This window comes from Micromys minutus (genome assembly GCF_963924665.1).
Source record: "Micromys minutus genome assembly, chromosome: 28".
Classification (NCBI taxonomy): domain Eukaryota; kingdom Metazoa; phylum Chordata; class Mammalia; order Rodentia; family Muridae; genus Micromys; species Micromys minutus.
The window spans coordinates 12894132-12921251 of NC_137963.1; positions in this window are offsets into that span (position 1 = coordinate 12894132).

Genomic DNA, 27120 nt, shown 5'->3' on the forward strand with positions numbered 1-27120 from the left:
ATTGTTGGGTAGTTGAACTACAGACTGAAGTAACTTAATGCCCTCTTTAAAAAAGCACCAAATTAAGATTACAACTGACCTGGACCTTCCAATTTCTAATTGATCCTGGAGCTGACCTGGTGCCAAATCACTCTGCACCCAGACTCTGATGGGAGAAAGCTGATATCACAGGTGCACTGACATATCTGACAACAGGGAAGACCACCACCCCTGCTCAAGTTTCTGCCTGAAGAGGGTTGTTCCCAGAGACCTCAGGACACAGGAACCAAGGAACAGTCTGAGACAGTATCCTTCCAGTTTCAGTTTGTGCCCTGTGCTAACTCTATGCCACAGTTATCTCTACTCAGACCTTGCTGGGAGAGAGCTGATCAGCCAGTAGGGCTGGCACACGGGCTTACAGGAGAGTCAAGCTACTCTCTTAATCAGCAAGAATAGCGAACACCAGAGATAAGCAGATAGCTAGAGGCAAGTATAAGAACCTAAGCAACAAAAAACTAAGGCAATAAGGCATCATCAGTACCGAGTTCCCCTTATACTGGCTGGTTTTGTGTCAACTTGACACAAGCTGGAGTGATCACAGAGAAAGGAGCCTCAGTTGAGAAAATGTCTTAATGAGATCGAGCTATAAAGCATTTTCTCAACTATTAATCAAGGAGGGAGGGCCCAGCCCATTGTGGGTGGAGCCATCCCTGGGCTGGTAGACCTGGGTTCTATAAGAAAGCAGGCTGAGCAAGCCAGGGGAAAGCAAACCAGTAAGAAACATCCCTCCATGGCCTCTGCATCAGCTCCTGCTTCCTGACCTGCTTATGTTCTAGTCCTGACTTCCTTTGGTGATAAAGAGCAATGTATAAGTGTAAACTGAATAAACCTTTTTTTCCCCAACTTGTTTCTTGGAAATGATGCTTGTGCAGGAATAGGTACCATGACTAAGACACCTCTCCAGAGCAAATTCTGGAAAACCCAACACATCGGAAAAGCAAGATTCTGATTTAAAAGCACAACTCATGATGAAGTTAGACAACTTTAAGAAGACCATAAATAACTCCCTTCAAGAAAAACAGGACAACACAGGTAAACAGGTAGAAGCCCTTAAAGAGGAAAAACAAAAACCATAAAAATCTTTTAGAGAGTTACAGGAAAACATGAGCAAACAGGTGAAAGAATTGAACAAAGCCATCCAGGATCTAAAAACAGAAATAGAAACAATAAAGAAATCACAAAGGGAGACAATCCTGGAACTAGAAAACCTAGGAAAGAGATCAGAAGCCATGGATGCACCATCACCAACAGAACACAAGAGATAAAAGAAAGAATATCAGTGGCTGAAGATACCATAGAAAACATTGACTCAACAGTCAAAGAAAATGCAAAACGCCTAAAGCTCTTAATCCAAAACATGCAGGAAATCCAGGAATAAAAATGAGCTGATAAACCTGGGGATAATAGATAAAGAAAAGAGCAAAAATTCCCATTAAATGGCCAGTAAATATCTTCAACAGAGATTATAAAAGAATATTTCTCTAATCTAAGGGAAGATATGCCCATAAACATACAAGAAGGCTAAAGAATTCCAAATAGATTGTAGAGAGAGGAAAAAAAAAAACCCTCGTGTCATGTACTAGTCTAAACACACACAAACCAAAGAAAGAATATTAAAAGCAGTAAGGGGAAAAGGTCAAGTAACATACAAAGGCAGACCAATCAGAATCACACCAGACTTCTCAACAGACCATGAAAGCTAGAAGATCCGGGGCAGATGTTATGCAGATTCTACAAAAACACAAATGCCAGCCCAGGATACTATACCCAGCAAAACTTTTGATAAACATAGATGTAGAAACCAAGATATTCCATGACAAAACCAAATTTATACAATATCTTTCCACAAATCCATCCTCATAAAAGATAACAAATAAGAAATTCCAACTCGGGGGCTGGAGAGATGGCTCAGTGATTAAGAGCACTGACTGCTCTTCCAGAGGTCCTGAGTTCAAATCTCAGCAACCACATGGTGGCTCACAACCATCTGTAATGGAATTTGATGCCCTCTTCTGGTGTGTCTGAAGACAGATACAGTGTACTTATATATATATATAATAAATAAATCCTTTAAAAAAAAAAAAGAAATTCCAACTCAAGGAGGGAAAGCAAACCCTAGAAATAGCAATAAAGTGATCTTCTTTCAACTAACTCAAAAGAAGACAGCCACACAAACATAATTCCACCTATAACAACAAAAATAACAGGAAGCAACAATCATTAGTTTATAATAACTCTCAATTCTCCAATAAAAATACATCTGCTATCAGACTGGATAGTTAAATAAGATCCAGCATTTTGCTGTATACAGAAAAGACACTGTAGTGACAAAGACAGACAGTACCTCAGAGTAAAGGCCTGGAAAAACTATCCTAGCAAATAGTCGCAAAAAACAAGCTGGAGTAGCCATTATAATATCAAATAAATTCAACATTCAAACAAAACTAATCAGAAAACATAAGGAAAGTCACCTCATACTCCTCAAAGGAAAAAAATCTAGCAAGATGAAACCTCAATTCTGAATAGCTATGCTCCAAATATTTTGGTGACCCACAACCATAAAATTATTTCATTGCTGCTTAATAAATGTAATTTTGCTTTTTATGACTCATAATCTAAGTATCTGATATGCAACCCGAAATGGCATGACCCCATAGGTTGAAAATCACTGATTAACTTCAAGTTAACAAAACAATCCTGCATTTTATGATTATAGATGCCTTATCACTAGCCAGTGGAGTAGGCTAGGGCACCCAAAACTGTCACAAATTTGGGCTAGAACCTAAACGTACTGTATCTGGGTTGCAAGCTGACTCTGAGCTTCTTGTTATGTAAGACAATGATCTGATTGTTTTTACACCAGTCAGAGTTGGGATTTCTGTCTTGGTGTGGAAAGCGGTTTAGCTGATTCAGATATACTATATACTTCATAGACAATATTAATAGTTAACAATCATCTCATTTGATGTATTATTTCTGGTTCTTCATTTATTTTATTTCTGTCAAGTAATCATATAACGATTGCTTTTAAAAGAATGTTTAACATGTTTACCACTTAATATTTCTTTTATTAATTGAGATAAAAAGTTGAAAACAGATACTGAAGCCCCATATATTTGGAAAGAACTCAATGTTAGTTCAAGAATATTAGTATTTTCTATCAGCATAGAGCAATTAACAATCCCAGCAACATCCACGTAACTAAATATACATGTTGAGAACATATGTCAAGAGCATAAAAATGTTGCCACTGCCATGCTCTCTAATTTTTGTCAATTTTTACATATATATATATAGTGTTATATAACAATAAACATTTATTGATATATAAGCAAATATATAATACATATGTGTATACAAATATGTAATATACACATAGGGCATATAATGGCCAGTCAGCTTCCATTTTCTAATTGATGTGAAATGACTACAGATGAAGCAATTTTGAGTTTAGTTTAGGGTGTTCAGCTCCAGAATAACACTCCTGCCTGGGGAGATGCCTGCATTTGTGAGAACATTTGCTATACTAGTATCAGAATATGAGTTCAAACTTCTAGCACCAAAATTAACCACTGAGCATAACCACATACAGGGCTAACACCAGCCCTGTGGCAAGTCAGTGGTGTGAGGATACACAGGTGGCTGGGGCTTCCAGACCACTAATGTTACCAAAATAAAAAACAAAAAGTGAGATTCAGATTCACTGAAAGTGTACCTCAGAGGCAGAGCTGCAAAAAGATACCTCATGTCTTCCTTTAGCATGTCTTTGAATACGAATACACATGCACTTGCACACATATACCACTTATAAAATCACAATAATAAAAGAATAAAAGAACACCTTGATATTTCATTTTAGAACTTGGTGTAATTATCATAGACTGTCTGAGACAGTCTACCTCCTCTTAGATGATAGAGGTAATGGGAGCCTCATTGCCTTGAATGTAATTACTTGCCAGAATCATTGGCAGAAGCCTGTGTTACCATATCTGTGTTGGCACACAGCTTCACAGCCCAATATTGGAATCATAATTTTTTCACTATTAGAGCAATGGTCATGGTCATGAATAGCAATCACTGTTTCGTGATCAAAACCAGACAGTGTCATATGATTGTAGGTGCAGGAGTTTGGGACCACTTGGGAAAAGGAACCTATGGTCTGCTAGTGCACATTCATACTGTGAGGTCACATAGAATAGCTACAAATTTAGCAATTGAATGGAGAAAGAAAAGGAAAATGATGCATCTGGGGGTCATGTCTAGAATACCTTACTTCCAAACCAGAAGTTTACTTTTATATTAAAGAGAGACCATTATAAATAAAATCATACTCAAGATATAAGAGTACAGTTTTTATCTAGCTCTCTTATTAACTCCCTTGCTGTTACCAATTTTTTTTTTGTTCTCTGTGGACCTACAAATCGTATGGCATGACTCATTGTGAAACAATGCTTCATATTTTTCTAAGCCTATAAAACAGTTTTAGTATCCCTCTGGTTATTCTGCTCAATTCACAGTTTCTGTTCTTTGGGCACTGATGTCTTGTTGGCAACTGTAGCACATTATATAACATCTAAACACAGGCTGGATTGTAGAGGGTGAGCCAGGCTACAATTTACCGCTAACCATGACCTCTAGAATAGAGCTGTTTTTGCCACTCAGGAATTCGGTGAGTCTACATGGTACTTTGTTTCAGTTTAAAACTGTCCTTGGTTGCAAAGAATTTTTAATAGGTGGATGGCTTCAGGGTAATTTGGATATGATTTTATCTATCCTGAAGCCATCTAGATCTACTGAGAGACTCAAAGGTTCCATGCTTCTACCGCACAGTGCTTTTCTCCACTGGGGTCAGAAGGTTGTGCTCTTTGCTACATGGGATTCCAATTATCTTGACAAGTTCATAACCCCAGACCAAGTTACACAGAGTGATTTCTTGAAGGACTCTTCTGCTCAGAGTTCTAGTGCAAACTCTGCTGAACATTGCCTCATTTTAACAGAAGTATTGCCCTTAAATAAATGTGTCATTGACAGTACCCCAGGATAGACTTTTAAAAATTCAGTTTCCACATTCATTGGCTAAAGATTGTCTCCAGGGTTCAGCACAAAAATTATCATTCAAACCTGAACAGCCCATTTGAACATCTTCTCCACTGAAGAACATAGATAGCATATGATTGAGTTTTCTGTGTATACACTGATCTTGTTCTATCCTCCAAAGTCACAGAGATATTGTTATTTTTCCTCACTGCCTTATAGTAAGACAAGCCCATGTGTCTAGGGTTAACCAATAGAATGTGAAGGGAACTGCTGTTATTTTAAATTTGCAACTTATTTCTGAAACTTTATATATTCCATTTATTTACACAGTTGACCACTGAAGTCATGCTTGCCCGGTGATACACACTGTCACCCTAAGAAAATAATTAGCTTTGGTGCCCACTGGAATTTAATTACTGGAATTTGGGTTTGCTAAAACTACTGAGATGTTGAGATTATTTATATTTGCAGCATGTTCTGTATTTTATTGAGAAATCAAGATTTTTCTTATCTCACTTGGAAATCATCCCATAAGGTCAACCCTACTTAGCAAATGGCTTCAGAGTTATAAAAGGAGTAGTATTAGAAAATGTGGAACTCACTGTTTATCTCCATTATGAATATAATCACGCCTTCCATTAAAGTGCTGCATTCTGACTACATACTGACTGAGTTCATTACACATGAACAACGAAGGCAGTTCACTGGATGTGAATAAACGTCAACATGACCTAGCCGAATTGCAATCAGAAGCAACATGCTCATTGAAACTCTAGCTATCATGTAAGATAATGTTAGGATCCATACCTTGTCTTTTCTCTGGTGACCTCATGGCCACAAGCCAGCATCTTTGCTGCACCATTCACTCTTATCCATGGTAATCAAGGCTGAAACCATGGGGCCAAACAAATGTTGGATAATCCCCTGAAACTATGAGCTAAAATTTTCTTTCAAATTTTAAAAGTTGTTTATCATTGGTATTTTGTGATAACGATGTAAAACTAACTAAGTCAACAGACATAAAAAGAATGCCTATCGAAAAAGGAATATGATTGTGTAGAACACATCAAAATGTTTAATATCATTGTTAATAAAAATGCATGTCAAAACTATTTTGAGAAATACCTTATCTGTGCAATCAGCAAACATGAAAGGAAGACAAAGACAATGCTATGTCCTGACATATTTGGAGGCTATGATGTAATGCACGTGTATTTGTCATTAAAGGTTTTAATTTACAAAAAAGAAAAGAAACTCTAGCTGTCAATAAAATAAATGACTTATAGCCATATTAGTCATATTCTTGACTCACTTGAAACTTTTTGGGTTGTATTCAAATATGGAAGTTTCAGGAATGTATTCTCTCTTCTCCTTCTGCATTCTCTCTCTCCCTCTCCAAACATTCCCTTCTGCTTTCTCTGCCTATGCATCATATTCATGTAATTAATACTTGCTTCTAGTCTCATATACTACCTGGGGCATGTGCTTCTTATTGGAAGTAAAAGTGTAAGAGGGTGTCTTAGTTGAGTTTTTATTGTTGTGAAGAGACAAATTAATCATGGCAACTTTTAGAAAAGGTTGTGGATGACTTACAGTTTCAAATGTTCAGTCCATTGTAACCACGGCAGGAAATGTGGTATGACTTATTGCTCCCTGAATGGAATGAATAAAGGTACATATAATAGTACATTTTATTCAATGTTATGATTGCTTTTATTGTTCACATTAATCAACATAACAGTTAATCATATAAGTTATTTCTACTTCTCTTTCACTTGTGATTATACAAAGGAGAATTTGAGATTATTCCTATGGTTTGCACCTGCAAATTTTACAAGACCTTTCTCTAGTGAATGGCCATTTGTGTATTGATCTTGTTTGGATGCAGACACTGAAACCAAAGCATCTGCTTGAAAAACTTTATGAAATGACTAATAAGAAAATCCATGGTCTTAGAACCCTAAGCATCTGGTTGAAATTTCAGGTTGGAAGTTTTGAAATGGACAGACCTTACTGTGTCCCTGGCATGACTCTTCCACAATGTTCCTTTTTAATGAGATCTGAGGCAGAGGAAACTTGACATTGAGAAAAGAGCCAGTACTTGGTATGCATGCTCAGAAGTGATTCCTCTCACTAAATTCAAAGTATATTTAGGAAACACCTGTGTGTTAGGCTCTATGATGCCTTCTGAGGATGGAGAAACAGACAAAATTTCTGTACTCTGACACTAAGATTTTATTAAGATACCAGGGAGCACATGGAGGGGGAGAAGGAGGGGAGTGGAGGGGGAGGATATAGAATTTGAAATGTAAATACATGTATCCTTATTATATGTTGGAGCATCTTTGGGGTATATGCCAGAACTGGCATAGCTGGGTCGTCAGGTAGTAAGTACTATGTCCAATTTTCTGAGGAACTGCCCCAGACTGATTTCAAGAGTGGTTGTACCAGCTTACAACTCCACGAACAAGGGAAGAGTGTTTCTTGTTTTCCACATCCACCCCAGCATCTGCTGTCATCTGAGTTTTTGATCTTAGCCATTCTGACCAGTGTGAAGCAGAATCTCATTGTTGTTTTGATTTGTGTTTCCCTGATGACTAAAGATGTTGCCCATTTCTTTAGGTGCTTCTCAGCCATTTGGTATTCCTCAGTTGAGAATTCTTCCTTTAGCTCTCTACCCCATATTTAATCAGATTTCTTGATTCCCTGGAGTCTAACTTCTAGAGTTCTTTGAATATATTGGATATTAGATCACTATCAGATGTGGGATTGGTAAAGATTCTTTCCCAGTCTGTTGGCTACCGTTTTGTTTTCTTGATAGTGTCCTTTACCTTACAGAAACTTTGCAATCTCATGAGATCACATATAATAAAGACACATGCTCCACCATGTTCATGGCAGCCTTATTTATAATAGCCAGAAGCTGGAAAGAACCCAGATGTACTTCAACTGAGAAATGAATACAGAAAGTATGGTATGTTTACACAATGGAGTACTACTTAGCTATTAAAAGCCATGACTTTATGAAATTCCTAGGCAAATGGTTGGAACTAGAGTGACGTAACCCAGTCACAAAAGAAAACACATGGTATGCAGTAACTGGTAGTTGAATTCTAACCCCAGAAAGCTCTGAATACTCAAAGAACAACTCACAGACTTTATGAAGCTCAGAAAGAAGAAGGGCCAAAATGTGGAAGCCTCAGTACTTCTTAGGAAAAAAAAAGAAAGAAAGAAAGAAAGAAAGAAAGAAAGAAAGAAAGAAAGAAAGGAAGGAAGGAAGGAAGGAAGGAAGGAAGGAAGGAAGAAAGAAAGGAAGGAAGGAAGAAAGAAAGAAAGAAAGAAAGAAAACATGTATTCATCATATATTATTATGTAACAAATTTTGTGAGGTATAATAATGTTTTATAAAAAGAAATGTAAAAACAGAGAATATCCAACAAAATAATAATTAGAAGAATATAAGATACTGGGAAAACAAGATACACACACAGACACACACACACACACACACACACACAGAGAGAGAGAGAGAGAGACAGAGACAGAGACAGAGACAGAGACAGAGACAGAGACAGACACACACACGAGAGAGAGAGAGAGAGAGAGAGAGAGAGACTCATTGTGTAGCCTTGTCCAGCCTTAAATTCAGAGAGATTCGTAGGCCACTATTCAAAGCCCTGGAAACATATTTTAAAATTAATGTCTCGAATTCTTCTTGGGTGCTTTCACTAGAAACTCAGACTAAGGAGAATAAGAAAAGTACATTCCTTTGTATTTTACTTTAGTCTTAGTATTACCCAACAGACTGAGTCTTTTAAGATACTAAGAGGAAGGCTTCTGAAGATGTAAATGTGGCAACAGTGATTGTGCTTTGCTTTACACATACTGCTGATGGCACGAGCACACATCCCTGGGTTTTCCTATTGAGGAACTGGTTCTCACACCTTGGATGGGTCTTGTAGAATTACTCAGGGGTTGAATGGTGAGGTTTAGGATCCCTTGAACTTGAGAAATATGACAAGGAAATGGAATAATAGGCCTAGGCTCTGACACTCATTTTCTTTAAGCATCCTAACAATCAAAGTGTGTGGGATTTTTTTTTCTAAACAGTAAGTAAAAGTCTAAAAATTGGAAACAAAGTCTCAAACTGTTTCTTCCTATCATACAGTTCTCCCTAGTTATCTGCTCATTGTTCATTCATTCACTCAATCTGTTCATTAAAGAAGTGGTTATTGATTCTTAATCCTGAGGATATGTCAGGAGAGGAGATGAATAAAAATGTTAAGAAATTCAAGGACCTCAGAAGTCTACAAAATATTTACACTTGATTTAAATCCATAAAATATGCCCCAGGAACTCATAGATGAATGACTACCCACAGCTTCAAAGTACTTTCTTAGGAAATGTAGCATTTCAGAAGATGGAAGTACAGGCCAGAGGGCCTACTATGTGTGGAGTAATAATAGCATACAAAAACCTAGAAATCAAAAAACACAAATTACAGATAATTTCAGAACCAAACAAGAAAGGTTTACAGAAAGGTGTAGTATATGCAGGCTTTTGAATATTTAAATGGTATTTAAGATTGACAGATTATACTTACATAGCTAAGGATCTTGAATTCCTTTTATAATGCTAAAAAGAAGAATAATGCAGGTTTAGCTTTCTGTTGGGTGACAGCCATTGAAGCTAGGGCAACACACACATTTGTATTGTCTTCTTGAGATCGGAAACTGATGAAGAGAAGAAGAACAAATGTCAACAGGAGAAACTTAGAACATAGGTTGAGAAACCTGCAGTTATTATCCAGTAAATAATAGCAAACTAGACTGAAGCTGAGCTTGACTGCTGTGAGCTGCTTAAGTAAGGCTCTTTCCTCTTTGGGTACACATAGCTAAGATACAGGAACTTCATGAGTTCACGCCTGCTTGGGGATGTATTACAGTAAACCCTGTCAATCACATCCTTCCATAGATCTATCTGTGTGAGCACTGAAGCAGGTAGGGGAAGTCTGGGCCTGTGAACCTGATTAGATGGCCTTTCCTGAGCAGGTAAACTTAATTGATAATGATGGAGTTCGACCTGTCTGTTACCACCCTGGGACCTCTGCACTGAATATAGACAGCCAAAAAAGCAGACATGGTTGTCTGTAAAGTAAGAAGAACTATATATTGCTGAAATTGCTTTGGCATTTTCTTAACCTAGAGATTAATGCACAATATAGACCATAGTGGAAAGAGAGAGGGACATTGGAAAATAACATGCAATGGAGATAAACAGAAAAAAAAAAAAAAACAAAGATAAAATTTTAGCCAATATCCACTGATCTCAGAGTATTTGCTGAGAACCCTTCCTAGGGGAGAGACTAACAGTCAGCTTTGATGTTCTCCCCGCCCCAGGGTGATTTCATTTGTTCACTCTATTTAAAATACATCATAAGCACTATAGAAATTATTTGTCACAATAAATACTCTCTAAATATGTATGTGTACATACATGTGTTCATATATTTATAAAATTATATGTATGTGTGTGAGTATATACATATATATGTTTACTCACACACATATATGTGTGCATATATATATATGCATGCATGTATATATACGCACACACATGAAATCCCTAGGTCACATCAGCGACCAATTAATAGAAGTTCCATATCAAAAGCCAGATAGTTATGTTCATGTTACATATGCTGGAGGCTGGTTTTCATTCTAAGAACTAAGTAGAGGATACAGAGTTACCTCTGTGACACTGGAGCAATGGCAAATATGCATTTTAGTGAGAATTCATGGGAAAATCTACTCTCCCTCTTGCCATGCTGAGGATGTCGGACTTCCGACTTTGTAGGAGGAAATTAAATTCTCTCCTTTATTATGCAATATAATTTAAGTGAAGAGTGGAAATCATTGAAACACTGTTCATGATAGTCAAATTGAGGAATCAATCTCTGCATCATCTATCAACAGAAGAACAGACAAAGGAAACATTATAACTATACTCTATGGGATTTTTTTTTCTGTCACAGACAAGAATAAAATTATATCACTTAAAGGAGATGGGAAAGAGCTGCACATCATCATATTAAATGAAACCTGTCAGACTCAGAAAGACAAATATCTCATATCTTTTCTCATACACTCATTGTGATGTGTCTGTATGCATTTATGTATATATGTATATTCTCACACAGACACACACACACAAATACATGTATATCTATATCTATGTATGTGTGTGTGTCTGTGGGGGAGGTGAGTATGTGGTACATGTATGTATACCTGGCCTGATTTTCATATTGCTCTGTCTGTCTGTCTATCCTGAAAGTAGGATGAATAGGTGATCTAGGAAGCAAACTAGTAGAAAGGAGAGACAAGAGTACATAAGAAGGGTAAATATTGTCAGCACATGAATCACTTCAATAAAAGAGACTTTAAAAAACCATCACTTTCTACTATGCATATATGTTAAAAATTTAAAGTCACATTTGAAGACACAAAGTTAGCATTTTATACTGATGACCTCATCATCCTCTTAAGCTTTCTTAATCATATTGCTTAAGTCACAAGCAGTTCTGACGATTCTGTACAATCTGAAGAATAGGAGAGTATGAATTTGGGTCTCCTAACCTCTAAGTGAAAGCTAATGAAAAATAGATGTTCCCTTACTTCCTTATTTGGCTGCCTGAAAATTATGTTTCCTTTTGCATACCGGCTCTGCTGCTATTCTGTGACTTCAGACACTGAACTTTGAATCTTTGTCACATCAGCAGTGCCTAGTAATTCCATACAGAAGTCTGACATTTCCACTTGAAAAAAAATAAATTGATTAAAATTCAACAGGCATGTAGTGTTCGGCATTTAAAGGTCGGGGAATCTAGAGAACTATCAACTGTAAGATAATTCAACATTTAAACTGGGTGGGGGGTGGGAGGTAACAGGCATGTGATTCTTTCCTTCACAACCCTAGCTTTTGACTCCAGAGATCATAATTGTACAGATTTAATTACAGACCCAGAGAGGTTATCCATCCTTCGGTGGGGATGTCTTTGGTGACTAGGCTCCCTGAGAGATAAATAGAATCACATCAATGGTTTGTAGGATGAGGTTTCAACTCTGTGGGGAAATGAAGTTTTCCTTTTCCTAAATTTGCTAAGTCCATCCTTTGATCCTGGAATTCCTGGCTGGACTGCCATCCAGTCAGTGACTGGCATAAGGAGAGAAGTAGACATTCTACTGACTACCAGTTCTGTTCTGGCTCCTTCATGTCATGGTCAGCACGGTATGTGCAGGACAAGTGTCCTTCTGTCTATGGCTAGGGAGCAGATGTATAGCATTGTTCTCATACATCACATCAGGTAAGGCTTCAATAAACAACCGGTAGTTAAACTGCCAACATGGACTCTAAGCTTTTAAAGATGCTATCATGATTTATGTAAGGTACCATCTCCAGGTCTCAAGTTCCACCTTGGTAAAATATGAATGATACTCGGTTTGGTTTTAATGTTCATATACTGGCTTTTAGCTTTGTGTTCTTTCCAATCAGTCAGTGAATTGCTTTAATGGTGGGAACAGGCATTTAGGTCAGGGTAACTTGCCATTCCCTATAATACCCAGAACAGTACCTAGAAAAGGATAAACATTCAACCAATGCAACATGAATTATAATACATATCACAACATATACTGACCTAAAAGGCTGAAGCTAGAGACTTACCTCTTCATTACATCACACACATACCATATGACCTCTCAATCCCATTTAGAACTGATATGCTTTGATTTTCATTCCTGTTTTATTGGAATTTTATTTATAAAATAACATTTACTGCATCTTAGCAGCAATTTCAAATTATAGCAGAGAAAAGAGTTGTTTTATGAAAAGATGAGATGTCTAAGAGATGACATTCTCTGCAAATAGCCAAAGAGTGTTCCAGACAGAGCTGCTGATCCCTTGCTTGAATTGTTACTAAGACATGCTGGCTTCAGCTAGTCTAGGCAAGGATGCAATTAAACATAACTGAGAGATTTCTTGATTACTTCAGGGATGGCTACATTCAAGCTTCTGTACAGGTGAAAGCTGGAATCCCCAATGAGTCAATCAATGAATCAACAAATATTTGCTAAGCCTTGCTCATTTTCCCCTGCATGACATTTTACCCCAAGTATAAATCATGAACCAGCTGCATCAGAATCACCTGCAGCTCATGTTCAAAATGTAAATTCTTATCCTCACTCCTACTAAATCTGACTCTCAGGGGCTAATGTCTAGAATCTGTATTTTAATAAGCTGCCCAAGTTAGATAAACACCATCCTTGAGTTAAAGAGTTCTCAGTAATGTTTTCTCCCAACCACGGGCTATTAAATTAATAATAATGACAGATGTCATTGTGTTATGAGTGCATGTATAACATTTACATCTGCCCTGAAGTAGGCATTATGTCCTCCTGAGAGATGGATAGACACTGAATGACAAGCTGACAAAATCAGAAAGCAGCGCTCAGGGTTAGAACCCAGATTTCTTGATTTTTTACCTGCTCCTTCACAGCTGCCCTCCTGATAGGATGATTCCCAGCAAGGGCATCTTGTGCCCACTGTGTTCTGTAGACATGATCTTATTTGGGACTGATAGAGAGACAGGTTGAAGAAGGTTACAAACACATTCTTAGCAATATTCACCTTAATTTGTTAACTTTGACTTTCATGGAAGTGTCTGAGCAAGTGCCCAATAGCAAATTCCCTCTGTATACCTCCTAGAATAAGTTGCATTCAAATGTTAGCTTTCCTCATTTCCATCACAAAATAAAATGATTGGTTGTGTGATCTTACTGTGCTGCGCCATAGTTTATTCAAATCAGAGTAAGGAGACCTCGGGACCTAAAAAAGGCTCCACAGAGTTATTGTCAAATAACTCCATTTGTACTACCTATAATAAATAAAAAAACAAAGACTTCCTTTATATGCCATGTCTGAAGATTTGCAAAGGACATGTAAGGCTATTCTACTTTATATTGAAAATGGAATGTTAACAGATTATTGCTAGCAATTTTGGACATTTTCAGTGAAACTATCAGGAAATGATTTACATCTGTCAGAAATAACTTGCACATGCATTAGCATTCAGATGAAAGTTTGAAGTAAATAAAGGGGATCAGCAATGAACAAATACAGGTGACTTTAAAAGACTTTCTCTTCTCCTCCTCCTTCTTCACCAAGCATCATTTAGATATTTAGGAAAGATAAACATAGATCATCACTGTATTTCCAGTTTGAGGTTCTAAGAGTTAAGATGTCATGTAGAAAATATAGGAAAATTATGAGAGTAGCAGGATAAAGAAAATCATTTCACTACTCTCTGTAGTTTATCCACCTCCCCTTTTCATCAGATGAAGGGTCTATGCAATGCAGGAGTTGCTTTATGAATGTCTCATTCTGTGAGAATTCTTTCAGAGGTTCTGTGAGAAAAAATTAAAGAAGCAAATCTATACAGGAGGAAACTTCAATATTAGAAAAGGTAGCAAACAAGACAGTTACACACACACACACACACACACACACACACACACACACAGAGAGAGAGAGAGAGAGAGAGAGAGAGAGAGAGAGAGATCAAATGTAAGGTTAGAAAAATTACACAAACGGTCGGCTCTGAAATTGCCAGAGAACCTTTGAGAGAGTTACTTCACCTCTGTGGATTGGGGCTGGTTATCTGCAATGTAAATGAATAAGACTGGTGATTTCAGTGGCCTTTTATTGCTCTGTCATACATGGTCCCATTTCTATATTTATAAAAAGAAATCCTATTTTAGTTAGAAGTAGATTTCTGCAAAAGATTATAGTGATAAATAACTATAAAATAGCCAACCTAGGTATCTTTGTGAGACTATTCTTCTAAAGAATAAAAACAGAAACTGGCAATATATTTCAATGGTAAACTAACTGGGCCTCCTACAAGGTCACTGAAATTCATTTCCCCACTCTTCAGAAAAGCTGAAAGCTACCTTTATTATCCAAGACTCCTTCCTTATTGAATAATCACACTAATTACACACATTTACATACTAGTATGCTGAAACATGAGTGGCAAAACATCAGGCCCAAGAAAACATGCAACTTAGTGCTTGGAGCTCTGAGACTTCTCAGTTCTGCATCAGGAGGAAGGGGAACAAGTGTGTCTCCACCCCCCAGCTCATCTCCATTCCCAGTGCATCTCCACCCTCATCTCGGGAGCTTTATGCTAAACCCTACTCTATTTAAACTTTCCATTTAGTATGGGCTTTGTGATCCCAGATTCTGAGAAAGAGAAAGGAAGAAGAATCAAAATCTGAAGTTTGTCAAGTCTGCCTGAGCTGCAGAGTAAATTCAAGGCCAAACTGGACGTATTAGTGAGATCCTGTCCCAAAGAGTAGAAATGGGAAAAAGGGAAAATAGTTTCGTGGTTCATTGCTTTACTAGGCTAGAATAAAATCAGTAAAGTAGTTTAAAACATAAAATGCTTAACATAACATGGCTGGCAGATGTGTTACAGATGTTTACTGCTTAGTAGGGTCATCATCAGAGTGGCTAGTGCTGGATCCTCCGGGCATGTACTAGAGTAAGAGTCTTAACTTAATGAACTTCATTGGATCAGATGATTGTCCTACTGTGTTACTGAAGAGACTTGGAAAACCTTTATTAGAGAGCTGTAAGCAAGTGATTTGGTTATGAAGTAATTGGGCCATGATAAAAATGCAACAGTTGGCCAAGTCCCAGAATGTAAGTCAGGAGGTACTAATTGTACATCTTCTTGGGGGAACATTAAGAAACAAAGTTGCATGTGGAAATCACCTCAAAAATAACTAGAGTCAAATGCAATTGTGTAAGTGGCTGGACCATGCAGTTGTGGGACTCTGTAAAAGGCTAATGTGCCAGCAATCAGCTGTGTTTTCTATTAGTCCACTGCAGAATAAATAAGCACCAGGAAGGTTTGTAAAAGAAACTAATTAAAATCTGTGTCGAAACAGTCAGTCTGAACAGAAAAAGGTATGACTAGTGTTCCTTGCTTTTCTATATACTAAACTTCATATGTTTGTTTTAAATATTAACAATGCCAGGTCTTGTTTAGGGAACAAAATCAGAGTATCTCAAGTAAAATATTATTTTGGTTAGAAACAATTTAGCAATTATTTTAAAATTCAGACAGTTATTGTAAATGACCATATGTAGAATTGAAAAAGAGGGCAACACATATTTTGTTAACATCAAATTCTTATACTTACATACCAAGAAGAAGCAGCTTAAGTTTAATTTATATTTCCCTCAAAAAGTGAATTTTTAATTTTCAATTTACAAGTACTTCCAGGGATGCCTTGCTTTCCCCTCAATTGGGTACTTCTCTAGAACGTTTTAGAACATTCCAAGCTACTACTTAAAGTCAGGGACCCATGTCAGCAAACAATTCATTATACCAAGTTTACAGTGAACAACCAGATATTCAGTCTATTATAAAAAGAAAACCCTCATGACATTTTTCATTCATAAACTCAACCAACAGATGAAAGATGAAAAGTCATGTCAAATCTGTAATAAATGATTTACCTGTAACAAACTGAATTCACAAAGAATGCTAAGGTCAACTCTCTAGTACTTATTTCAGTAGATGAACCTCTAGATCCATATGTCTTGACATCATTAATCATATTTTAACATCATTTTATTTTTTTTTAAAAAGGTTGGTCAATTAGAAGAAGCCTAGTTGGTCAAACAAGATAACCAAATTAAATGAGCTTTAACAAATACTGGCTTTGGGAACTTTTCAGAAAACATCCACAAGCATAGCTCTACTCCTACAGAACAGTGATCCCTCCGTTTAACTCAGGGATTTTCCTTTCTGCTGAAACCCTCCCTCATGCTTTCTTTAAGCGTCACGGTAGGAGCACAGATACTTGACCTTGCTGTGCTCTCTACCTAGGTAGAGACTAGATTATATTCTCAAAGCATCCCAAGTGACCATAGATTGGACAGAACCTCTTCCATGTAGGTCACCTCCTCCTGAAGGATCTGAGGACTTGAAGTATCACTTAATAGGAACCTTTGTTGACTCTACAAATATAAACCCAGCTGTGGAAAAGTTCTGGTAATTAAGGTCAAAGTTCCCAAAGACCTGATAGACTCTGGGCTCAGCTTACCATGGGAGACTCCCTTCTTTGGCAGAATTTCTCCTTTTCTGACTTGGTCTGGGGACTTCTCCACCCTCATGCAGAATATCAAACAGCCTCAATTAGTTTATAGGAGTAATTTCTTTTCTCCTTACAAAATCTGTTCAGGCAGCACCTGAGATTCCTGAAATGCTTCTCCAGGGTAATGAGGCATTTCAGGTACCCTAATCCCACACACAATGACTTCTCTTCATCCTGGATGTCCATGCTCTCAATCCTCCCAAACTTTATAAGCCATCAATAACCCTTAGTCAAGTTGATCTGCCTACTGACAGCACTTCCGTGTTTGGTCATTCACTGTCCACACTCACAGGGCTTCTGAACCTCCTGGTATACATCTGTGCTCCTGCTGCCCTCTTGGATTGAATTCAGGGAAGATCCAGGAGGGCAGGGATACCCAGGACAGACATCAAATACACTGCTTGGAGATTCTGAATAACTTGCCAAAGCTGTGGGTTTGATGGTATTGTGTTTTCTGTCCTTTAATTAGGGAATATGGGCTTATTAGGCTGTGGATGGTGGAATTCCCTTTTGCATAGAGGCAACCTTTTTCTCCTCTTGCCAAGGTAAAAAGGAATAAGCAGTTTAAATAGCAAGCAGGTGCCATACTAGTCAGGTGGTAGGCTTAGGTACAGGGTTGCCCTGTTCACACTTTGTCAAATTTCCATTTGGGGAACATTAAGGGCAAAGTAATTACTATTTGCTGCTCTGTTGTTTGAGGAACAAGAAGAAATTCATCTTTTCTGTAAATGAGGAGGGTTTGTTTTAATGTTTTTCGTTGCTTGTCTCTTTTTTTTCTTTTGCTTTTTGTGGGTTTTTTATTTTGCTGATTTGGCCTACACAGCAGAAACAGGCCAGTTCTTCACAGCCAAAGGCAGTAGTAGCAGAATTATGATATTTTGTGTGTTGTCAGATTAGGCTGAAGACCTGAAATGCTTTTGCATCTTAGCTGTTGACAACCAAGAAGAACTTTCTAGGCTTTGAGTGGTAGAAACACAAGAAGGTCAAAAGCACAAATCAAAAGAGATATAAATAAGGAGAGGTATGTGCTATTTCAATTAGGAATACATACAAGTATGTGTGCCCTATGGAAACAGAGGCAGGTAGTCTGAAAGCAAGCATGGTGGTAAGCCAGGGCTCTAGGAAACATTACAGTTAGTGAGTTGTGAGTTCTAGAAAGGAGGAGCCTTTGTGACAGGCTGGGATTCTCTCTTGTTGAGTTACCTAAATTAGTCAAATGTTAGGAATAGAAAGTTCTGAATTCGGATTGGCAGTGGCCATGTGTCCAAGATCCTGAACAAGTGAATTTGATTTCAGCTTTCCCATATAGAATTGTAGATGAGCCTTCAATCTGGTTGGGGATTTGTATTTTGGAATGGAGAATTTGAAACCTTCATGGAGATGGCAAAATGCAGAGATCAATACCTGTTGTTTAATCTCAAAATAACCAAATGTGCTTGTAAAGGAAGGAACCATGCACAACGTATATAAATCCAGGATTAAAGAACTGCAGTGTTGCTGGAAGGCTGTGAGAGACTTTAGCTGACTGAGAGGTGGGCCAGTGGAGAACTCACAGAATTAGAGTTCTCATCCAAGCTTTCTCACAGCCAGAGAAACATCTCTAATGCCCTCTACTTGGTCCTGTGGAGGCTTGTCCCACTGAAGGGTGATGCTACAGGGGTGACATGGAAATGGGTGGGGGAGGGGATTCCCCTTTTAGAGAAGAAGGGGAGGGAGATTGGATAGAAGGTTTGTGGAGAGGAGACAGGGAAGAGGGGCAACATTTGAAAAGTAAATAAATAACATCATCAATTAAAAAAAGGAAGACAGACAGAAAAAAGCTCGAATGAACTTCTATACCCAACTAGGATACCACTGATATTCCCATTATCACTACCTTTTGCTATGTTTGCATGTGTGTTCTAGTTGAATAAAGACTGTCCCTATACCGAGGTCCCTGTACCGAGGTCAGAGTGTCAGGAAAATACAGTAAGGAGAGAGGGAAAGGCCAGAGTCATAGAATACAAAGAAAAGGCTATCTGAAAAACACAAGTGGTGTCCCTAGGCCTTCATTACCAAGGTTAAAAGCTTAGAGGTTACTGCTAGGGGCTGGGCTCTGTTTTTGGCACCATTTAGTTAGATTTAAGAGTAGCTGTAGATAGATGGAAGGCAGGAAGAAATAGAGACTTGGTGTGACCTTAGGAGAGACAATGTTTATCCACCCACATATGCAGTTTCCCACAACTCCTAAAGAGGAAGACAGAATACCCCATAGTATAGGGGTGGAAATTAGCTGGGAAATGTAGTCTTTCCCCAGAAAACTATTATTTTCTGTCTCTCCACCTCTTAGTCTCTGTTTCTGAGTTTCTCATTTTCTCACTCCCTCTCCCTCCCTTTCCCCCAACTATTTCTCACTTTCCTTCTCATAAAAAAAAAACCTTAAAAAAGATATTAAAAGACATTAAAAATGCAGATACACGATTGATAAACCCCTAGCCAGACTAACTAGAGGGCAAAGAGAGAGTATCCAAATTAACAAAATCAGAAAGGTGAGTGGTGACATAACAACTGAAACAGAGGAAATTCAAGAAATCATCAGATCCTACTACAAAAGCTTATACTCCACAAAATTGTAAAATCTGGAGGAAATGGACGAATTTCTAGACAGATACAAGATCCCAAAGTTAAACCAGGACCAAGTAAACCATCTAAATAAGCCTATAACACCTAAAGAAATAAAAAACAGTCGTCAAAAGACTCCCAACCAAAAAAAGCCCAGGTCCAGACGAATTCAGTGCAGAATTTTATCAGACATTTATTGGGGATATAACACCAATACTCTCCAAACTATTCCAAAAGATAGAATCAGATGGAATATTACCCAACTCATTTTTTGAGGCTACAATAACCCTCGTACCTAAACCACACAAAGACCCTACAAGAAATAGAACTTCAGACCAATCTCACTTATGAACATTGATGCAAAAATACTCAACAAAATCCTTGCAAACCAAATCCAAGAACACATCAAAAAGGTCATTCATCATGACCAAGTAGGCTTCATCCCTGGGATGCAGGGATGGTTTAACATAAGGAAATCCATCAACGTAATCTACCATATAAACAAACTCAAAGATCAAAATCACATGGTCATCTCACTAGACACTGAGAAAGCATTTGACAAAATCCAACATCCCTTCATGTTAAAAGTCCTGGAAAGAACAGGAATCCAAGGTCCATACTTAAACATAATAAAAGCAATATACAGCAAACCAACAGCCAACATCAAACTTAATGGCAGGAAACTTGAAGCAATCCCACTAAAATCAGGCACTTGACAAGGCTGCCCACTCTCCCCATACCTATTCAACATAGTACTGGAAGTCCTGGCTGGAGCAATTAGACAGCAAAAGGAGATCAAGAGGATACAAATTGGAAAGGAAGAGATAAAAACATCACTCTTTGCCAATGACATGATAGTGTACTTGAGTGACCCCAAAAAAATTCCACCAGAGAACTTCTACAGCTGATAAAAAAAGTTCAGCAAAGTGGCTGGATATAAAATTAACTCAAACAAATCAGTAGCCTTCCTATACTCAAAGGACAAACATGGAGAAAGAAATTAGGGAAAAGGTACCCTTCACAATCGTCACAAAAACTATGAAATACCTTGGTGTGACTCTAACTAAGCAAGTGAAGGACTTGTATGACAAGAACTTCAAACCTCTAAAGAAAGAAATTGAGGAGGATCTCAGAAAATAGTAAGATCTCCCATGCTCATGGATTGGAAAAATCAACATCTTAAAAATGGCTATCCTACCAAAAGCAGTCTACCTATTCAATGCAATCCCCATCAAAATTCCAACCCAGTTCTTCATGGAATTGAAAAGATCAATGTGCAATTTCATATGGAATAACAAAAGACCTAGAATAGCAAAATCCACCCTCAACAACAAAAAAACATCAGCGGGAATCACTATCCCTGACCTCAAGCTATATTACAAGGCAATTGTGCTGAAAACTGCATGGTACTGGTACAGAAATAGGCATGTGGATCAATGGAATAGAATAGAAGATCCAGAAATGAGCCCTCATGTATATGGTCACCTGATTTTTGACAAAGGAGCAGTAAACATTCAATGGAAAAAGGACAGCCTATTCAACAAATGGTGCTGATCCAACTGGCACTCAGCATGCAAAGGAATGAAAATAGACCCTTTTTTATCTTTTTGTACAAAGCTCAAGTGTAAGTGGATCAAAGATCTCCACATTGAACCAGATACACTGAAACTATTAGATGAGAAAGTAGGGAAAACCTTAGAACACATAGGCACAGGAGAAAATTTCCTGAACAAAACACCAATGGCTCAAGCTCTAAGGTCAAAGATTAACAAATGGGACTTAATGAGATTGCAAAGTTTCTGTAAGGCTAAGGACATCGTCAAGAAAACAAAACGGCAACCAACAGAATGGGAAAAGATCTTTACCAACACCACATCAGATAGAGGCCTAATATCTAAGGTGTACAAGGAACTCAAAAAGCTCGACACCAGAGAATCAAATAACCCTATTAAAAAATGGGGTACAGAGCTAAACAAATCTTTTTCAGTCGAGGAACTCCGAATGGCCGAAAAACATCTGAGGAAGTGCTCGACATCCTTAGCCATCAGGGAAATGCAAATCAAAACAACCCTAAGATTCCACCTCACTCCAGTCAGATTGGCCAAGATCCAAAACTCAGATGACAGCAGATGCTGGCGAGGCTGCGGAGAAATAGGAACACTTCTCCACTGTTGGTGGGGTTTCAAGCTAATACAACCACTCTGGAAATCTGTCTGGCGATACCTCAGAAAATTGGATATAGTACTACCTGAAGACCCAGCTATTCCACTTCTGGGCATATACCCCAGAGACACTTTAATACACAACAAAGATATATGCACCACAATGTTCATAGCGGCTCTATTTATAATAGCCAGAAGCTGGAAGGAACCCAGATGTCCTTCAGAAGACGAATGGATACAAAAATTGTGGTACATATACACAATGGAATACTACTCAGCCACCAGAAACAATGACTTAACCAAATTCTTAAGAAAATGGCTGCATCTAGAGACTATCATCCTGAGTGAGATAACCCAGTCACAAAAGAACAGACATAATATGCAGTCACTGATAGTGGGATGCTAACCCCAGAGGCTTGCACTCCCCCAGAAACAACTCACAGACTGTATGAATTCCAAGAAATAAAGAAAACAAAGCAAAACAAAAAAAAATATTTACAAAACAAGAAAACTTTAACTATTTCCATGTTACATTTTGTTTTACATGTACTTTATGCTCATTGTAACTATTAAGTTTTCAAGGCATACTATCAAACCTTGAAAGAAATCAAGTACTGACTAAAAAATATATTCATATAGTTTTATGTAAAAATTATGTTAAAATCTGAAAAAAGTACTGACAAAAATGTATAATTTTAAGCAAAAAATGTTTAAAATCTGTACATTTATCTTTGTTTTGTAAAATAAATTTGTTTAAAAAAATAAAATAAAATAAAATGGGGAAAAATGCACATACAGAAAACAAATAAAGGAAAACAAAAAAGAAACATGAAGTAAAAACCTGAACATAGGAAAACAAACTGCCCGGTAAAAAATAAGATATAAAACTAAACAGAGAATCTATAAAAATTAAAATAAAACATAAAATGCTGAAAAAGACTAAGAAGTACATTTTTAAATTGTTGAACATTCTTAGCCATTTGGGAAGTACATATTAAAACTACCTTGAGAGTTTGCCTTATCGTAATCAGAATGGCCAATATATGCCGGTGAGGATGAGAGAAAGGGGACTTTTTTTTCTTTGATTTTTGGTGGGTATACACACATGCCCATCCACTACAGAAATTTATTTGGCAGATCTTCAGGAAGCTGGGAATCGAGGTATATATTGATGTACATATATCACTATACCAAACTTAGTAGTAAACCTAAAAGATGCTGAACCATCCTTCAGCAATTATCAGTTGTCCATTTTTGCTGATGCTCTAGTCATAATAGCCAGAAATTGGAAATGGAAATATTGCAATTTTCAAAAATATTAATAAAAACCAAATATTTCTCTACATAACCCTTTAAATCTTTCCTTCAAATGATAATTCTGTCTCTTAAATAGAGGAGCAGGGATTGGAGAAAAGATCATTCAGATAATGCCTCACTTGGGAATCCAACCCAAACTTACCTAATAAGCTTACTGGCAGGAACCAGATATGAATGCCTCATCAGATACAGTTGAGAATGCTTGCAGCTAACCGTCTGAATGAACATACAGGGACCCCAATAAAGTTGCTAGAGAAAGGACTGAAGGAGCAAAAAGGGTTTGCAATCTCAAGGGAAGAACAACATTATCAACCAACCTAACCCTCCACAATTCCCATGGCCTAAAACACCAACCACGGAGTACGTATGGGGAGACCCATGACTACAGTTGTATATGTAACAGAGGACAGCACTGTCTGGCATCAATGTGAGTGCACATTCAATGGGGACAAGTTGAGGGGGAGGAAAGATGGGAACGGGGGGGGGGGAGTGGTGAGGGGATAACATTTGAAATGTAAATACAAAGAGTATTCAATAAAATAATTGTAAAAAGAACATCTACACACACAAAATTACTGTCTTTCAAGGACTTTAAGGGATGAAGTAGTGAATGCTGAAAAGGTGAAAATGAGAATGATAGCAGTTAAAAAAATTATGGTATCAGTGCTTGATAATGTTAGCAAAATTTCTCACTTTGACCTCTGATTCACTTAGAGTTTTTGGCAAATCACAAACATTCAGTGAAGAGTTGCATTTTCTCCAAAAGAGAATTTCCACAGATAAGGATTTCTATAAAAATTCAGGGGCTTGTGTTTATTTTATGTTATTTTATTTTTTTAAAGATTGCATAAATACTACATAATCACCAGAAGATTATTTGTTGAGACTCTCAACTTCACCTGCGAAAAAGGAAATGAGGTGTTTGTCTTAAGGACCTTGTGACCAAGAAAAGGTTAGCAGGTGTCTGTCAAATATTAAAGATTTCATAAACAAAAACTGTTACTACTATTTAGGGGAGAGATAAATGGAAGAGATGTGAGAAGTGAGAAATCGGAAGAGTTTATGAATTGAATAACAAATGTACAGAGATTTACTTGGGAGCTGTTTGGTGGAAAGGAGATGACAAGCTACACAGACAGTAAACCTGTCTAACACTGAAATGGAAGAAACTCAGACTGAATTCCATCTGTTGTCTGCTTGCACCTGCTATTTATTTACTTCTGGTTTTGTCAGCTGAGCAAAAATTGTTAGTTTTCGAAAACCATAGAACATAAGGAGGGGAGTGTGGTGTGGAAGGGAAAGCAAGCAGGCAGAGAAGAGAAATAAGGTGCTGTATCTAATACCTACTGAGTTCTTACTATGTGCATTGTGCCTTTAAGTGCTATACAAGGAGTATTACACTTACTAGTCACAACTACGTGGACAGGTTACTCTTCTCTGTGTATTTTAGATAAGAACTAGGACAGAGATAAATATTGTTTGAGTAAAATCTAATAGCTGGGAATCAGGAGAGTTCCTACTTTTCCTTAACAAAATCATTCCAGTGAATGACTGTTCAAAATCATTAGGACCAAAGAAAGGATTCAGCATATAAAGATGCTTGTCACCAACTCTGAGTACCCTGAGGACCTGAAAACACCTGAAAAAAGGAGAGAACTAATTCCCACGAGGTCTCCTATGACCCTTGCACACTTGTACACACACACCCAAACACATGCACTAGGATATAGAACAGTAGAAATATAGAAATATGGGCTAGAGAAGAATAGATTGATAAACATAGATAAACAGATACTAGATAAATAGACATAAGAAAATTGAACACAATCTATATCACATAATGAGCTAATATGTCACCAGATATTGTGCTGACAGATAGGTCCAAACAGTGTTATATATTTTTTATTTGTGGTTGGGCAGGTTTCTATGTGTTGGAGGAAAGGGGGATTTGATTTGAAAGCAATATAGATTAGCAGGATGGAGGTGATCCCAGGTGCTTTTCTTTACCAGAGCATTTAGGTAATCATGTATGTGGGTTCAGATACCTTGAATCTCAGTTTCCCATTGCTGAAAATCTGTACTTGTCATGTTGATCTCTCAATATTATACAATAATAGCATAGCAGGTTTGCAAATACCATAAAATTTAAATCATACAATGTAGGTAAAGTAATTAGTGCTCAGTTGCTGCTCAATAAATGATGGTTACTATTATGATAATTATATGTTATTATTAAATTAGTCGAGTGGAAATAATCAAGAATCTCTCCATGAGAAAAGTAATATTTCACAAGGTTCTTGGGAATAGAGAGAAAATGTTCTCAGTGTAAATAAGATACACTGTATGCTCTAAAGGAGAAAAAGGATGAGCATGGGGAAGTCTAGAGCTATCTGATACTTTTTGTAAAAATTAAAATAACTATTTTAAAAATCAGAAAAGTATGTGTAATGCCATAGTCTAAATTAATCTAAAGAATTGCTGAGTGGTAGTCTGTTTTAGTCAGGATTCCTTAAGAAAGCAAAACCAATAGCATGAATGCACATGACAAAGGGTATTTATTATATTGGCTTATGCAATGAAGGCTGGGTAGTTCAAACATAACTCCGTACTAGATAGGTTGAAAAACCTGTAACTGCTTGTCTCAGGTGGTTGGATGCTTCTGTGGTCCCATGTTAGCACTAAAGTCTTCTCCAGAAAAGGATCTGGTCTTCAGTCCAAGCTGGAAAGCCAATGAAGCTGGCTTCGAATAGCAACCATGAGAAAATACATTCATGAGCAAGAACTCCTGGTAGGCTGGCAATAGTAGCACTAATTTTCAGTTAGGTTAACATTAGAAAGTACTGTCCACTCTAGTGGGTACTTCCAGCATCCTTTAATTCTTCCGGGGAAGCCCTTTCTGTTCTTGCTTAGAGGCTTGTTTCTTAGTTGACTACAAATTTAATCACACTGACAACTAATATTAAATGTCACACAGACCTTCAGCTACATAGGGACTTCCTTTAAATAATGGAAGAGTTGCATAGGGAATCTTGAATCTAGGGAGTTTTACCATAACAAGAAAAAAGATCCAATATAAGTATTTGCAGCAATATAGACGACTTGCCATGGGAAAGTCTCTTCCTACAGGGATAAAAAAAAAATGACATCTCAATTCACTTTCTCTTAGCTTTGCAAGAGACCTTCCTTAAGAAAAAAAAATCTTTATTAGATAAGACACAAGTTCTAAGAAGATGTATTTAAATTAGGATCACATGTAATTAAATCTCTTTAAATTCACACATTTTTGCATCAGTTACTAGGCAAAATGCCCTTGATAGGAACAAGCAGAGACGGCCTTTAATGTGAACCAGGATTCTACTCCACACAAAAATCCTACTTCAGAGAACAAGAAATTGCTAGTACAAATCTGAATGTTGTTTCACACTCCTCAACTTAAAGATCGGTGACATTTTCATCAGATATAGAGTCTACATGGTAAGAGCAGTTCTCTGTCTTGTCCTGGTTTATTTGTCTATTTGGTTAATGAATTGGCCAGCTTGTCTTTAAACTTCAGTCTAATATTCATTCTGCTTTGTAAAAACAGTCTTTGTTCATCATTCAGTAGGTTTCCTTACCAGTTAATTGTTTACAGGTTATTGAAATCTTTATTATCCTTTAATAACAAGAGAATCTCTGCTTCTTGTAGTTGATACTACTGGGACATTGTTGAAAAAGCTCCCTCAGAAACATTGCAACCTTCCGAA